This window comes from Arvicola amphibius, chromosome 8 (genome assembly GCF_903992535.2).
Source record: "Arvicola amphibius chromosome 8, mArvAmp1.2, whole genome shotgun sequence".
Lineage (NCBI taxonomy): Eukaryota > Metazoa > Chordata > Mammalia > Rodentia > Cricetidae > Arvicola > Arvicola amphibius.
The window spans coordinates 53442941-53458924 of record NC_052054.1 but is presented as its reverse complement, the minus strand read 5'-3'; the positions used below and the strand labels follow the sequence as shown (position 1 = coordinate 53458924).

At 47.8% G+C, this 15984-nt stretch overlaps 1 long non-coding RNA gene across 1 annotated transcript; it reads left to right on the top strand.

The window, feature by feature from the left end:
* Window positions 1–7133: 7133 nt before the first annotated feature.
* LOC119820327 lies at window positions 7134–12298 on the top strand. Its single transcript, XR_005286483.1, has 3 exons — window positions 7134–7261; window positions 7634–7777; window positions 12175–12298. It is a non-coding gene; the product is annotated as an uncharacterized LOC119820327 (long non-coding RNA).
* Window positions 12299–15984: the final 3686 nt, after the last annotated feature.

The following is a 15984-nucleotide window of genomic DNA, read 5'->3' as shown; positions in this document are numbered from 1 at the left end:
GGCTTTATTCAAACACACACAAAAACAAACTAAACACAGGCAAAACAGCCAGATCAAGAGAAAGCAGGGGTGGCTAGTAAAAACAATGGGAGGGAGTGGTAAGGGGAGATGTAAGCCGGAAATCTATGAATGTCTGTTTGGATCTGAATTTCTTAAGATCAAGGCAAAGACAGCAATGTGATTGGCTACGCATTTCATGCTGGGACTGAAGATCTAGTTCCTCAGGCCTGTGTGTCAGAGTCACACTGGATCTCAGCAGTTCCCTTTGTGGAGGGGGTTTAGTCTATGTATTGAGGGACTCCTCAGCTGAACCAGGCCCTGCATCTTGTAAGACCAAGGCCTGTTCTTTTGTTGAGTCAACCCAGAAGGCCTTTCCGTGTTACTCAGGAGGAGACTGCCCCTTCACCACGGCAGCATCCGTGCAAAGATTTACTCGTGGACACGACAGTGTGAGTTGCCACTACAAAGACCATGGAAAAGTCTAAAAAGGCAGAACAGTCCACTACTCTGCACAATAAACATCCACCCCATCTGATTGCCAGAAACCAAGATGCTCCCCAATGCCTAAGACCCCATTTGGCTTCACTAGACTCCTTTTCCAAGAGCCTCAGGCTCCCAACCCCCAAGGATGACACACTTGTTTCTTAAGTGGCAGTCATGGAAAGCTAGGAGCTAAACCATCACCATCACATGTGCATGGCTGATAGCCAAGCCTCCCAGGGACAGGCTCTATTTCTTATGAGTGATTTTTCAACCTACTTAAAACTCTAATTAACTGACCCGAGGACTGATTGATTAATAGATTGTGTGCAGAGTGGAGTCAAAGATGCTCAGACCATTGTACTGCCTCTGTGTCCCCTGAATGCCATTTAGTAACCGCTTTGCCATCCATCAGATGCCAAAGATTTAGTGACTTGACCTCCAACTTCTAGAAGTGCACAACCTTTGCCCTCTTCTTTACAGAACACACTGGAACCACTTAGGGTTTGCTCTTTGAGCCTTGAATTTAGTTTATAACGAGGAACAAGGAGGTGAAAGCAATCGGCAGACAGGGATATTTTCTCTTCTCTCCTTCCCACTCACCCTTGCTTTCTCAACCCCTTATCAAATATAACTACTCATTGCATGCTTGAAATCATATGTTTCATGAAAGGATGTTTCTGCCCACCCTGCCTATAGCAAAGCTGTCTTTCTGGGAAGCCCAGAGCAGCGCCTAGAATGTTGCTCCACTGTTTGCCTTCTGCACTGAGCTTGCCTATTGGTGCCTTTTCATAATTAAAGCCGTCAGCCTGTGGATAAGCAGCTGTGCCAAGGAGCTGTGGGCATCTTCGCCCTGATGACGTGGCCATGCTCTGTCCTGTGTCATTCAGCAGCAGTCAAAGGAAAGCCCATTCTAAACTCAAAGAGTCTACAAGCTCCCTTGTGTTGATGCCAAAACTGCGCCTTCTCTTGCTGGGTACAGGATTTGTGAGGTTCATCTACACTGTCTGTGGTGGTTTGAATAGGTATGGCCCCATAGACTTGTCTGTTTGAATGCTTGGTCCATAGGTAGGTGTGCCCTTATTGCAGCAGGTGTGGTCTTGTTGGAGAAAGTGTGTCACTGTCGGGGTGGTGGGCTTTGAGGTCTCAGAAGTTCAAGACAGTTCACTTCCGGTTGCTTGCCAATCTGGATGTAGAACTCTCAGCTCCTTCTCCAGCACCATGTCTGCCTGCACACTGCCATGTTTCCTGCCATGATCATAACGTATGACTAAAGCTCTTAATGGTAAGCCAGCCCCAGTTCAATCCTTTCCTTTCTAAGAGTTGCTGTGATCATGGTGTCTCCTCACAGCAACAGAGACTGTAAGGCTGGTGAATCATTCTTCGCCCATTATTGCAGAGTAGTATCCCTCCATGTTAAGAATACATAGTTGGAACGGGTCTGTGGCACACACCTTTAATCCTAGCTCTTGGGAAGCAGAGGCAGGAAGACCTCTGTGAGTCTGAGGACAGCCTGGTCTACATAATAAGTTCCAGGCTAGTCAGGACTACACAGAGAGAAAGACCCTATTAACAAAAAGGTAGAGGAGATGGAGAAGATGACGAGAATATAGATAAGGCATAGTCACCCTCATAATTCCTTGTGGGATTGGTTCCAGGATATAACACCTCCATATGCACACCCATTGATACTAAAGCCCAAAACATTTAAATCCCTTATTAGATGCCATAGTATTTATGTCTAACCCATGAGCACTCTCACCCATATGCCTGACGTCATCTCTACAGTATGTATAATACCTAAAACAGTGTAAATACTATGCAGTTCCTATATTGCATTGTTAGAAAATAATGACAAGAGAAAGGTCTGGTTATATTCAGTATAGATACATTTTTTTCCTAATTGAAGAACTTATTTTTAATTATGTATATGTGTGGATATGTCCATGTGAATGCAGGTGCCCTCAAAAGCCAGAAGAGTGTGTGAGATTCCCCTGGAGCTGGAGTTATAGCTGCCAGGTGTGGATATTGGGAAGCAAACTCAGGTCCTCTGCAAGAGCAGCAAGTGCTCTTAACTGATGAGCCATCTCTACAGCCCCTCCTAAATGTTTTTGATCCTTGCTGTATTAAACCCGCAGATGCAGAACCCATGGAAATTGAGGGTTGGTGGTGCTACAATTATTCATTCTCCGGTTGCTAGATACTGAGCTTTTCCAGCTTTTGACTTTTGTGGGAAAATGTTATGTGTAGTGTGTGTGTGTGTGTGTGTGTGTGTGTGTGTGTGTGTGTGTGTGCATGTGTGTGAGTTTTACTTTGGGTATAAGTTTTCATTTTTTCTGAACAAATTCCTAGGAATAGAATTGCTAAATTGGGTGTAGTTTGTTTAGTTGTATTAGACAATGTCTGTGATGGTTAATCTTTACTGTCAACTTGACTAGGTTCAGAAGTACTTAGGAGATGGAGGCACACCTCTAGGTATGTCTGTGAACGCATTTCCAGAGAGTTAACAGATTGAAGGGGACCACCCCATCTGCTGGAGGCCCGAACGGAATGAAGTGGGGGGAGAAAGCCAGCAGAGCACCTCATCCAGCTCCACATGGGCCACCCGGCTGTGCAGCTCTGTCCTGCGGTGCCCTTCTTGCCACGATGGAACAAGCCCTTTGAAGCTGTCAACAAGATGATGCTTTCGTTCATTAAGTAGTCTTTCCCAGGGGTTCTTGTCACGGTGATAAAATGTAGCCACTAGGCTACCAAACCATTCGCCAAAGTGGTCAGACAGCTTACAATCCAATGTTTACCTTCAACATTGTGCTTCGTCATCCAATAATTCAAGTCACTCCACAGCCTTACAAAACGAAGCTTTATCCTCTGACCCTTGGCTATTCTGGTGGATGTGTATACAAGGGATACCTCCCGCTGCATTTTAAATCCACAGACTCCAAAAAATACACAGATGATCCATTTCTGTAAAGGTCTAAAAGTGAAAGGTAACCAACGTGAAAAACTGAAAATAGAAGCTGCCTCTTCGTGAGCCACGAGTAGGAAGAAACACGAGGGAACTTTGTGGAGAAATAGAGGTGTTCTATATTGCAGTGGGGTATGGGCTACACGGAAGTGTTCATTTGTCAGATTTGCATTAAGATTCATACGTCTTCGGGAGTAGATGTATAATAGGGAGGATGTGTAATCACTGCAAGTGGGAGTGTGCAGATATGGATCAGACAGAAATGGAGGATACTGGAATTGTTAATGCTGGGGTCAGGCCAGGGTGGTTCATTATCTCTTCTATTCTCTTTGTATGCACTGAGAATTTTCTATAGTGAAAGCTTTTAAACTATAATTGCCAATCCATAATTCCTTTTGAGTACAACAAGACTCATGGAACATTATCTAATATCCTTTATTGGCTCTAGGTTAAAAATGAGAAATTAAGCGGCTCATGCCATGAATCTGGCTGCCGAGTCTCTCCTTGTTTCTTGGATAGCTTTCATTTGAAAGTCTTCAGAAGTGGAAGAGGTCAGCACTGTAATGTGGGCTCGGTCTTGAGCCTGATAACTTGTGCTTCTTCAGAAAAATAAAGAATTTTTTAATTTGAAAATTCATAAGCACTTAATGTTAGCAGATTGCATAAGAATAATTTTATATCCAAAAGCATTACATTGCCTGATTTAAAAACAAACTTAGCTGCACGTTTATAAATGAGTAATTTTTATATTTTTGTATGTTTTACCACAATATATAAAGCGTAGGTATGTGCTGGAGGGGGACTCCCTAGTTAAGAATGTCCTTGAAGAGGACCAGAGTTCAAATCCTAGCACCCATGTTGGGTGTCTCACAGTTGTTTTCAACTCCAGTCCCAGGGGAATCTGATGCTTTGGTTTCTATAGATACCTGCTTTCACATGTACTTACCCATACCCCCCACCTACCCAAAACCCCCTCAGCTACCCATAGTCCCCATACCCACACTCCATCACCTATTCATACCCCACCTACCCATACCCCCACCTACCTATAATCCCCACCTACTCATACCCCCAACACACACATGCCCCCACCTACCCATACCCCCATTTACCCACACCCCCCACATACACACACAAATTAAAAAAAGAAATCTTTCAAATTTTAAAAATATATAAGCAACATAAACTCCCAGATGAAGGAATGAGGCATGTTCTCCCACATCCCAATATTTATTTCCCTTGCCCCAGCATGCCACATTATACCCATTATTGTAGTTCCCCGAAATACAATACCTCGAAACCATATTTCAAATGATTGTCCCCAAGTTCCTAGGAAGCAACAACCCAGCCACCAACCTTCCTTCACGTCCACAAAGACAAGTTTTGTGAACAGGTGGTTCATCTGTAAACATCTCAGAGTTTAATTGTTTTGTTTGTTTGTTTGAGACAGGGTTTCTCTGTGTGGCCCCGGAACTCACCCTGTAGACCAGGCTGGCCTCAGAGATTCACCTGCTTCTGTCTTCCGAGTTGTAGGATTAAAGGCGTGCCCCACCGCCAACTCACCAAACAGCTTGTTTTCTATCAACCTTTTAACTCTGTAATTTAAACACCTCAGTTTCAATGGAAGGGTCAGCAAGAAGAAACAGGATGAACTTTATGCTTAATAAAAAATACTTCAGTATAAATGAACTGAAATGATCCTGAGAGAAAGGTGGAATCTTAGGATCAAATCGTCACAAGATTCTAACTGAGGTTTTCTTCGGGGCTATGAGCGTCTATCCTGGACCGTCTCTGGCCGGACTGCTGTGGCAGTGTTTTGAAATTTCTGGTTGCTAAGAACTTGGTGGCTTTAGAATAAGAGCCAAGATGCCGCAGGGCAGTTTCTGGCACCAGACGTCTGAAGCAACCAGCGGGTCAGTTGGGTATTCCGCCACAACAAAGTGTTCTGTGATGAATAGGCACCACTATTTTCTTCTGTGAGTACAGGGGGTGCTACGATTTGAACCCAAGGCTTCATGCTCACTAAACAAGTGTCTACCGGTGAGTTACACTCCAGGCCTGACACCCCTGTTTTTTATCCTTGAGCCCCAGAGTTGGAAATGACTGAACTCGTGTCTTTTTATTTTTAAATATGCTTACTTCTTTATCACGTGTGTGCACGCACACGCACAAACACACACACACACACACACACACACACACACACACACACACCATGGATTTTTATGTGGAGGTCAGAGGACAACTTGCAAGAGTCACTTCTCACCTTCTACTGTGTGTGTATGTCCTGGAAATGGGACTCAGGTTGTCAGTTTGGTAGCAAGTGCCTTTCTTTGTCTGGTAAGCCATCTCACTGGCCTGGGCCTGTCTGCTCCAGGGGATCAAGAAGTATCTGCTAGCACAGCGTCCTGCATCGTCCTTGTCAGGGAAAGGGCATGTCCTCACCCGTGAACCCAATGGAGAAAATAAAAAGCTAATACGAGAGAGAACAGTTCCAGGGGGTGTTCCACACGGAGCCCATTTTCCCTCCATTTTTTTTCTCACTTATAATGAAGGTGAGTCTCCTCTGGCCCAAGAAGATGCTCCGCTTTCTGTTCCTAACACAACTGTATTTGCAGGACTGAACCTGGAATGGGCAAGACTGCATGCGTTGTTCTGCACGTTGCTCAAGGAAACTTGAGCTCAGAAATGCATTGGTCCCCATAACTAATGCCTAGGTAGGAGGGACACAAGGTGGCTGAGTGTGTGGCCAAGGAATGCCATCCAATACCCAGAGCAGCCAGGTGTGGTGGCACATGCCTTTCTTTAATCCCAGTGCTTGGGAAGCAGAGGCAGGTAGACCTCTGTGAGTTTGCAGCCAGCCTGGTCTACATAGTAGGTTCCAGGATAGCCAGGGCTATGTAGAGAGATTCTGTGTCAAAAAGAGAAACTCCAGATCAGTTTCATCTTTCTGCTCTGCCGTTGTCTCCCTGCCAGTCAATAGCTGCCTGGGCTTGAAGTCCCCACATATCACCATCCAGAGGAGAACAAAGTGGTTATTGTGTCTTGATGTCTCTTTTTCATAACTAAGAAACTTTTCCAGGAAATCCCTCAGTGATGTGTCTGCATGACTCATTGGTCAGAATTGGGCTTCATGCTTCTTTCATGAGTTACCATCAAGGAAAAGGGAATTTCCATAGCTGATTTAATCAAGACAGCTAGAAATAGAGCCAGCCTCCCTAAAAGCTCATGGCCACAAATGGTAAACCAGACACAGTTGGGTGAGGTTTTGTTAGCAAATAATTGGCATTTGTCGTTTTTGTGGTTATCTATATTTGAGGGCATGTTATGAATCTCGTTCGCCAAAGATGGAAACAAGTCTCAGAGCCTTCCAAGTGAATGGAGGCAAGCTCCGTGTGGAGTGTTGGACTTCACCAGTCAGACACAAAACCCAGCCAAAATGAGGCGTTGGGTGCCAGGCAGAGGACTCTCGCTGGTGACCGTGGAGGAGCATTGCAGAAAGTCAGTCCGAGAGTCGTGCTGCCCTGCGCACAGCAGCTAGGCTGCAAGGAGCGAAGAGCTCACACCTCCTCTGGGGGAGTTTGGGTACAGTGTCAGTTTATCCAGGCATTGAGCCCATTTTCCAGTCTTCTACGGGATTTAAAGCTTCCCGTCCCCCGAACAAATCTCCTTCCGGTTTCAAACAAATCTCCTTCCGGTTTCCACTAACCCGGGTGGATTCTTTTGTTCATCATTAGGAGTTCTGCAAGGCAAAGTGAGGAACGTTGTGTTTCCAGCTGAAGAGGATCAGCTGTGGGCGTCAACAAAATGCCGACGGTGCGTGTTCTCCGTGGTACACCGCAGTATACCACTGACAGAGAACGGAATATGACGGCTTCCCCGAAGCTGTTGCCTGGGGCCAAAGTCAGCTTCCTCCCTCTGCCGGCTCCAACACCCTTTCTCTGGAAGCCTGCCCTCCCTGCCCCTCTCTCCCCAGTTATTTCCACCGAATACCTGGGCACATGCAAACAGCGTACACCCCATAATAGATGCAATTTAATATCATTTTGTTGTTAGACAGACCACTGGATGTGGACCTGGTAATTTAATATTGTTTTGGGGGGAATCCCAGACCCATGTGGTTAAACCTAAATTGAAAAGTTTTCCAGTGCAAAGGCTGAATGTATTCGAATTTGTCTCCTCTTACAGGTAACTAAGAGGGAATGTCCTGTCCCTGCAGTTTACCCAACATTTTATCAAACAGAAAACATGGCAACATTAATGCTGCTTTAAAGAATGGAAGAAAAACTTCATTTCTGATTCTACGCTTCTTCGTCGTCAACAAAGCTACTGGTGGGTCCCCCTGAACCTTCCATTATTTACTGTCTCGGCTCATAAGGTGGATATAATAGACTACGCTTAAGCCACCTGCCTTGCTAGCTATGCAGGAGGCCTCTGGTTTACAAACATTCTAAGATCTCTGTTGTATTTAACAGACACAAAACATCCTGCTTTTAGATCATGGGTTGACTGATGCCTGTAACAGCGTCTCAGGCTCGGATCACTGTGTTGATGCTGCCAGCGAATCCCTCCCGTTGCCGGCAGTGGGGCATGCTTGATATGTCTTTAAAAGAAGGGACATGCACCTAACCGCTGCTTCATTTTGTAGAGCTTAGATATTGAGGCTTTCCTGTGGTTCCGGCTGTGAACACTCTCTCTTCCAATACTGTCAAGTATTGACCCCCTGTTTCTCTGCCATTCAGAGCTGGCACCAGACCTTGATGTGGGGGTGAGAGGGTAACACACAGAGTTGTACACATTATCAGGGATGTTCCAGAAAGCACCCACTGTGTGCCTTCTCAGGGGACTGTTTTTTTAGACAAAGTGAATCCCTTTAGAGGGTTATTATACTCGGTTGTCCTAATTATGTGACCGGAAGACCTGAGGGTGGGGATTTCTTCCTTCATCTGAAAACTGCCGAACACTTTAGTTCAAAGCTTACGATGGCTGCGAGAGGAAAATGGCCACCAAATCTGTGCACGTCCGTGTGAGCTGTCGTCTTGACATTTGCAAACTGTGAGACAGATGAGCCTTACAGCCGCTCGTCAGCGTCTGTGACGTCCCTGGATTTTAAGCGGAGAATTCCTCCTTTTCCCTGTATTTTCTCTGCCGAAAGTACGGTCAGTAACTTAAAAAAGTAGTCACTCAAAGACTATTTATGGCTGGCAAACGTAGCTTAGTTTTCAGGGCCGGTTTAGTTTCTCACAGAAGGCTGAGGACCTGGAGACAGAATGTGCTTTTTTTTTGAGCTGCGTTTGGGAAAGGGAATTAATTGTAACTCTTGCTCTCTCAGACGGTGCCTTGTGGGAGAGGAGAAGAAGTCACAGAAATATTCTGGGGCTCCGGGCAGGCATCATGAAGATGTTGACACCACGGCCTTCCCCTCCCCCCCACCCCCCCAGCCTAGCAAGCAGGTTCTCTGGCTACCAGGTGAACCCAAGAGGCCATTTAATGTGCTCCTTCTGGGTACCCGTCTCCGCGGTGCCCTCTGGTGGCCTTAGCCACCACGGCTGCTGCCTCAGCAAAATTGGACCTTGATGGGCTGTATCTAGAGTCATCTTTCACCCACCTTGTGATCCAGGTGTCTGCAGACACTGCTCCAGCGGAGGGGAGTGGGTTTGTTTTCTAAGCACACAGCAACAGCTGTGCCTCCACTCTCGGTAGCCGACACACGGGGAACCTGATGGCCTCTTTCCTTGAGAACTGCTCTGATTCTCCGGCATGTCACTGCCTCAGAAAATATTTCTATAGTTTTCAGCAGTGGAGACTAGATAGATAGACCCAAACCAAAGGAGGAAGCTGAGCTGCCACGCCACGTGTAAGAGGGAATGCAAACCGCATCACCGGCTTACAGGTCAGAGCGGAAACAGCAAAACCTGGAGAAGAACGCAGAAGAGCCTTGTGACTCTGAGGCAATGGAGTCTTGGGTCTGGGGTCAAAAGCATAAGCAATGCACACGGGCGGGGATAAATTAGGCCTTAGAGAAGTAAGACCCTGTAACATCAAAGGACATACAAACTACAGAATGGGAGACTCAGCAGATTGCACATATGATGCTGGGTGACTTCCCGGGGCGAGGGGTGGCCAAATATCTGTCCATTCCAGATGGGACACTAAGGACTACTAAAGAGATCATTCCCCCCAGGACAGTTGCATTCCCCCAAAGTCCCCTATAGCAGCCATCAGGATAGTTAGGCTGCATCCTGGAGCCTGCAGCCTGACTTATAGGCAGTACCACCAAAGAGCCTCCTCTCCGGGGCTCTTGCTCAATGTTAACATCACTGTGGAGGAATGTGTGTTAGTCTTAAAGCTTTCTAAGCTTCCTGTAACTTTCAGACGCTTTCTAAGCCTTTGAGCCTCTCTCTTCCCTCCTCTCTCCAGGAGGGAATGTTTCAATTTGAAGCAGAAAGATATATAATATGTACAAGGGGTCCAAGGTCCACAATATATAAAGAATTTTAATTTCTCAATAACAAAGGAAAACAACTAAAATTTTAAAATACCAAAGCACTTGGTTTCACATTTCTCCAAAGAAGATGCATATGCTGACATGATAAGAAGGGACGCTGAATATCTCTGCTCACAATGGAAATGGAAGCGAAAACCACCTTCACACTTACTGGGTCGGTTATAATCAACACCGGGAATTAGAAAGTCCTGTCCAAAATATGGAAAAGTTGTAACATTCATTCCTTGCTGATAAGAATGTAAAATGTGCGGGATGGTGGTAGTGCAAACCTTTAATTCCAACACCTGGGGTGAGGGCAGAGGCAGGTGAATCTCTGAGTTCGAGGCCAGCTTGGTCTACAGAGTGAGTTCCAGGACAGCCAGAGCTACACAGAGAAACCCTGTCTTGAAAAACAAACAAAGAATGTAAAATGTGCACTACTTTGGAGAAGCGCTTGATGGCTCCTAAAAAGGCTAAGTACAGGGCTGGCAAGATGGTTTGGTTGGCGGAGGTGAATTCGATTTCCTGGAACCCACGTGGTAGAAGTGGAGAAGTGACTCCTGTTTTGTCCTCTGATCTCCACAGTGCCCACTGTGGCACTTGGGTGTCCCCTCCACATATATTCAGAAATGCACAAATAAATGCAATTGAAAACGTCATGTTGAGAATGGTCAGGAGTAGTGAGACGCACATGTATCCAGCACTGAGAAGGTGGAGGCAGGGAAACTACAAGTTAAAGGCTAGCCTGGGCTACACAGAGAGAACCTCTCTCAAAGCAAAAGAACAACAAAACAAGAATTCCTCCAAATATCTTCTCTGTTTATTGGTTGTGAGTCTCCCGTTATGTTCTCGATGAAGATATGCCGCCCAGGAAGTCTGAGAAGGATCCGCGCAGGCGCACGCAGGCCTGAGGGTCTCCTGATGCATTAGGCCACACCCCTTTGGTTCAATCACCTTCCACAGTCATCCATGTTCCAAAGCCAGATTCTGTTTTAGGGGGAAAAATGAAGTGAGAGCTGGATTAGTGGGTAAAAGGGATGTCATCTTGTGGACCGTGGGCTTCCCAGCTGCAGTTTCCTGGCTCAGTGAGAGACCTTGCATCAGGAGAACGAAACAGAGCATGATAGAACAGTATACTGGATGTCCTCCTTTGGCTTCCCTGTGTGTCTGCGAGCACAGGTGCACACCCGCGCAGCAAGAGGCTGGGCGCCCAGTTTGACGATTATCCATGTAAGGGTCTGCGCAGGATCTATAAGGTATCTTCAGGCTCAGGAGAACATCCCCTCCCACTGAGGAGCAGACAGTAGAGAAGTCCAAGGAAGGACAGCCACCGGAGAGGCAGAGAGGAACTGTAGAGATGGTAACCGTTAGAAGGTGGGGACCAACTGAGCACACATGTCCTGTGGAGGCCATGTGATTGGCATTGCCAGGAAAAACTACAGAGATGGGGTAGGCAAAGGGATGTGGTGCTGCCCACGGGGCCATTTCTCCTTCCTCTCAGTGAAAGGCTTGTTTGATTTTTGTTTTCTTGGGATACCCTCATGTTTTATAAGGAGTATGACCTTAAACTGACCTTCCCATCTGCTGGGATTACAGGTGTGCACAACCACACCCAGTTTGGGGAGAGTCCCGAAATCGTAGCCTGAGCTTCTGGGAAGGTCCTCCAACGGGGCACTGTCCCATTCAGCATCTTGCCCATCGCTGACCATGACCTCGGTCAGGGTGGACCTGCAGCAGCTGCTGTCTGGACCTGTGAAGGAAACCAGCTGCTCTAAGATGCAGTCCAGCTTCCAAGAGCATAAGCCACTTAGCTCCTAGCCTGGCAAGCTTTTAAACTGGATGCTGGCTGAACTGAGAGGGGGCATGTTATGGGATGGACAAAGGGTCCAGCAAGAACCTGGCCTTTCCACTTAGTTAGAGGTCAGAGAAAGGAGGTTCCATGGTTGTGGGGAAGGTGAGCTGCAGACCCTGACCAGAGAGGGGCAGGACCCCAAAGGAGTCACCATTCCTGCACTAACTATGCAATGATACCAAGAGATCCTTTTCGAAGTTTGAGTTTGAGCTCTCAACATCAAAACAAAAGCTGAGACAACTTTCTGTTTCCTTTCCTGACCTAATAAAATGTGTCAGAGCCACTATTCATTTTAGCAACCTCCAAGTGTGTGGGGGGCGGGGGGAGGTGCCTAGAAAGCCTCGGCTCCCTGAATGACTCTCTGTGCTGAAATTCACTTTCTCTCTGCAGTTCGGGCCAGACAATTGGCTTTCAAGGCTCCGAGAGGAACTGTTTTCTTCACACCCCATGGTGAATAGGCGTCCGGTTTCTTTCTGTGATGACTGCGCTGTGTCTGCATCACAACTTCGCTGACATGGGAAGTGAGACAGGCTTATTTTAAACTGTGTATTTTGAGATCGCGGTAGACTCCTGTGCAGTTGTAAGAAAGAATAGACAGAGGTCCCAAGAGGCCCCATCCTCCATTTGTCTGGTTCCCCTATGGTAAAGGCTTACAGGGCTCCGATGCACTCACAGCCAGCAGCATATCGATTCCTCGCTAGGTCTGGGGTTTCTCTGTTTCGTGCGCATTAAGTGTGTGTTTAGTTCTGTGGACATGAGCCGCTCTGCGCTCTGCTGGGGAGAAAGTCCTCTGCCAATCACTTCAGTGCTGATAGAGAGGATTTGCTATTTGTGTCTTCCTGTAGGTGATATGATGCCCTATTTAGCTAATACCTTTTATTCAAATAATACAAAATGTTACATGGCTCTTATGTCTTTGACGATGTGTTTAGTCGCTTTACATCTCTGACCTGGGATCTACTAACATTGCCTACACCTCCAGCTGGACTACAATGTCTAGTGATAACAGCTAAATATAATCTTCCTTTTCTTGAATTAATGCACCCTCTTGCCACGTTGTTGAGACATTCTTAGGCGTTCTGGTTTGCTTTTCTGCTCTGTGATAAACACTCTGAGGCACACAATTGGGTGGGGCGATGGTTTATCTGACACGTCTAGGGGACACTTCATCACCGAGGGGAGTCAGGTTAGGAACTTCAGCAGCAACTGAAGCAGAGACCAGGGAGGAGCCCTGGTCCCTGCCTTGCTTCCTCCTGCTCAGGCTCAGTTGCTTCCTCCCACAACCCAGGGCCAGCTGCTCAGGGTCGGCTGTGCTCTCCCCACATCCATCAACAAGATGTCACACAGACAGACCCACAAGCTAATCTGATCAAGGTCGTTCTCAGTGAGTTTCCTTCTTCCCTCTCGCCTCTGTCATTTGACAGTTGGAACATACTAGGACACTGGGCTGAATGTGAACATGCCAAGCAGAGGCAAAGTGTCCTTGGTAACCTCTAAACCATGAGTGCAGTCTTCTTGGGGAGTCCTCTAGGGACAGTATGACTGTCTTCACTCAGGAGTACCGATGGACACGTACTCTGCAGCTTCAAGCCTGGGGGCTGCAGCTTCTTCTGTACTTCTTGCCAGGTATTAGAAGGTAGTTCCCACAGGTCATTCTGCACACTGGCACCATTTACTCAGCACAGGGGTCTTCTGTCTTCCAGTGTAGCCCGATGGTCAAGCTTTCCCTCCTCCTGTTCCCTCTTGTTTGGTCCCACTTCTGGCCTCATTAAGCCACTACGTTTTCCAGGAGAAGATCTGGCCAGATCTGGTTCCCACATTGAGCCACCTCCAAACCTACTAGCCTTCAAGCCCTGCTCCAACTTAAAACCCCCTCCAATCAGATCCCAGCACTCAGCCACACTGTGCCGGCCACTTAGTTCACCCTCCAGATCTCATCATAGCTGCAGCTGCTATGAGCTCTCAAGCATAAGCCTACGGGCTGCACTGGACTCAAGGTCTCCTGCCTCCCAGCCCATGATGCTTTCCACTGGTTCTTTCCTTGTCAACTCAGCTCTGTACCCTAGTACAGCCTTTCGCAGCCCCCTCCAGCCCCCTCCATTCCCTCCAGCCCCCTCCATCCCCTCTAGCCCCCTCCAGCCTCCTCCAGCTCTCTCCAGCCTCCTCCAGCCCCCTCCAGCCCTCTCAAGGCTCCTCCAGATTCCTCCAGTCTCTTCCAGTCCCCTCTAGCCCCCCCCCCAGACTCCTCCAGCCCCCTCCAGCCCACCCAGGCTCCTCCAGCCCCCTCCAGCCTCCTCCAGGCCACCCTGCTTCTCACTTTACTTCTTCTTCCAACCCAGCCCAGTGGCTTATACGTTCAGATTATTTTTGGCCATTGCCAGACCCCCTCACCCTCTATGACTTCTGTTCTCTTGATACAGGAAACCACAAAAAGCAGGCGTGGGGTGGACCAACCAGGTGCAGTGGGAAATTGGAGGCAGGTCAGAACGTGGCTGACCCTGCACTTTCTCTTCCTGCAGGCTAGTTGGGGTAAGTTCCTTCCTGCCACCCTACCAAATGACCAATGGCAAGCCAAGGTCCTGAGTTTCCTGAGTATGGGATCACCCAAAACCATGGCATGCAGTTGGGGAGATGCAGGGAGGGGTCAGGGAATGGCAATGGCCTCGTCTGGGCAAACTTCGTGCTCCTAGGATCATAGCATCACTAAGCCAGGCATGAAGCCCGGGTCTGCTACTTTTCCCACGTGTGTGGCCAACAAATGAAGAAACTAAATCTGCTTCTAGGCACATGAAGTGGCAATAGTGGTAGTTTAGGGTTGGAAAATTACTGATTGAAAGTAAACGAAAGTCTTGCCATGTGGCCTATTGCATACAAGCCCCCAAGAAACATTCGCTATTATAATAAGAGGGAAATGTAGTCTGTCATGCCAGCTTTGGGGACAAGGAATCGGAGATTTGATTGGGTGCTCAAAGGCCAACACAGAGCACTCTTGGGAAAGGTGTGGAGAACTGGGCACAGGCTGGCCTTGGAGAGAGAGGGCAGAGGAAAGAGATGGCTGGGGTAGGCTGTTCACCAAGGATTGCACCACAACTCTAAAATGGGGTCTTCGTCCCCGAGTCCTGCAAAGTTGAGTCCCTCTCTGTTCCCTCTGCTCTGGAAGCTAAGGTTCTCTCAACAGCTCTGCTTTAAAAGGCTCGGGATCCCAGGGTTCTCCTTGCAGGCTCTTTCCTCAGCAGCTCTAGAGAAAAGCCACGCCCCCCTTCTCTACCTCCCCCCCCCACCAAAACTAAATCAGAACGCCAGGGTGGGTACTGCACACATATGTTTCTACAGCAGCCAGTGCTGGATGCCAGGAGACCAGTGACCATGGTATTTCCTCTGGAGTCAGAGTTAGACCAGAGAGCCATGACTTGCCACATGCCTTTTAAAGGTCTGTTCCCATCAGAATGAGCGCCACTGGAATCTCTAAGAGAACTGGAGGCCCTCCTCAGTTCCCCCAGACCATGGTCACGGTCATTGCAGTCCGTATCACACCTGGTACCCCGTTGTCCCACTGAAGAGATCTCCAGCTTGCCACAGGCTACAGCAGCAAGATGTAATAGAATTGTGGCCTCTTCCCTCAAACCCAGGGCTGGGGCCTGGAGCAGTGGCTCAGTTGGCAGAATGCTTGCCTAGCACACAAGAAGCCCTGGGTCCTGTCCCCAGCACATACGAACAAAATGTGGTGTGTGCCTGTTAGCCCAGCACTAGGGAGTTGGAAGGCAGAAGGATCAGGAGTTCAAGGTCATCCTTGGCTACATAGTTCAGAGTCAGCCTGGGATGCATGAGACTGTCTCAAAAAACAAATACGCAAAACTAAGGACCTTGACTGCCATAGTTTACATCTTGAATGTCCCCCAAGGGTCTGTGCTGATGTTGGATGGAAGTAGGGCCTAGAGGAGTAAGTAAGTAGGGTCTATACTCTTGAATGGGATATAAGGACCTTCTCTTCATCCCGGTCCCCTTTGCTTCCTGGCCATCACGGGGCGAACAGGCCTCCTCTGCCACGAATTCCCATCTTTCTGTCTCTCTCTGCCTCCTGGCCATCATGGGGTGAGCAGGCCTCCTTTGCCATGTGCTCCCACCATGATGTACTGTGCAAGCCCAAAGCCACAGGGCCAAGTGATCATGGAACCTGTCAGTCTTTAAAAAAAAAAACCT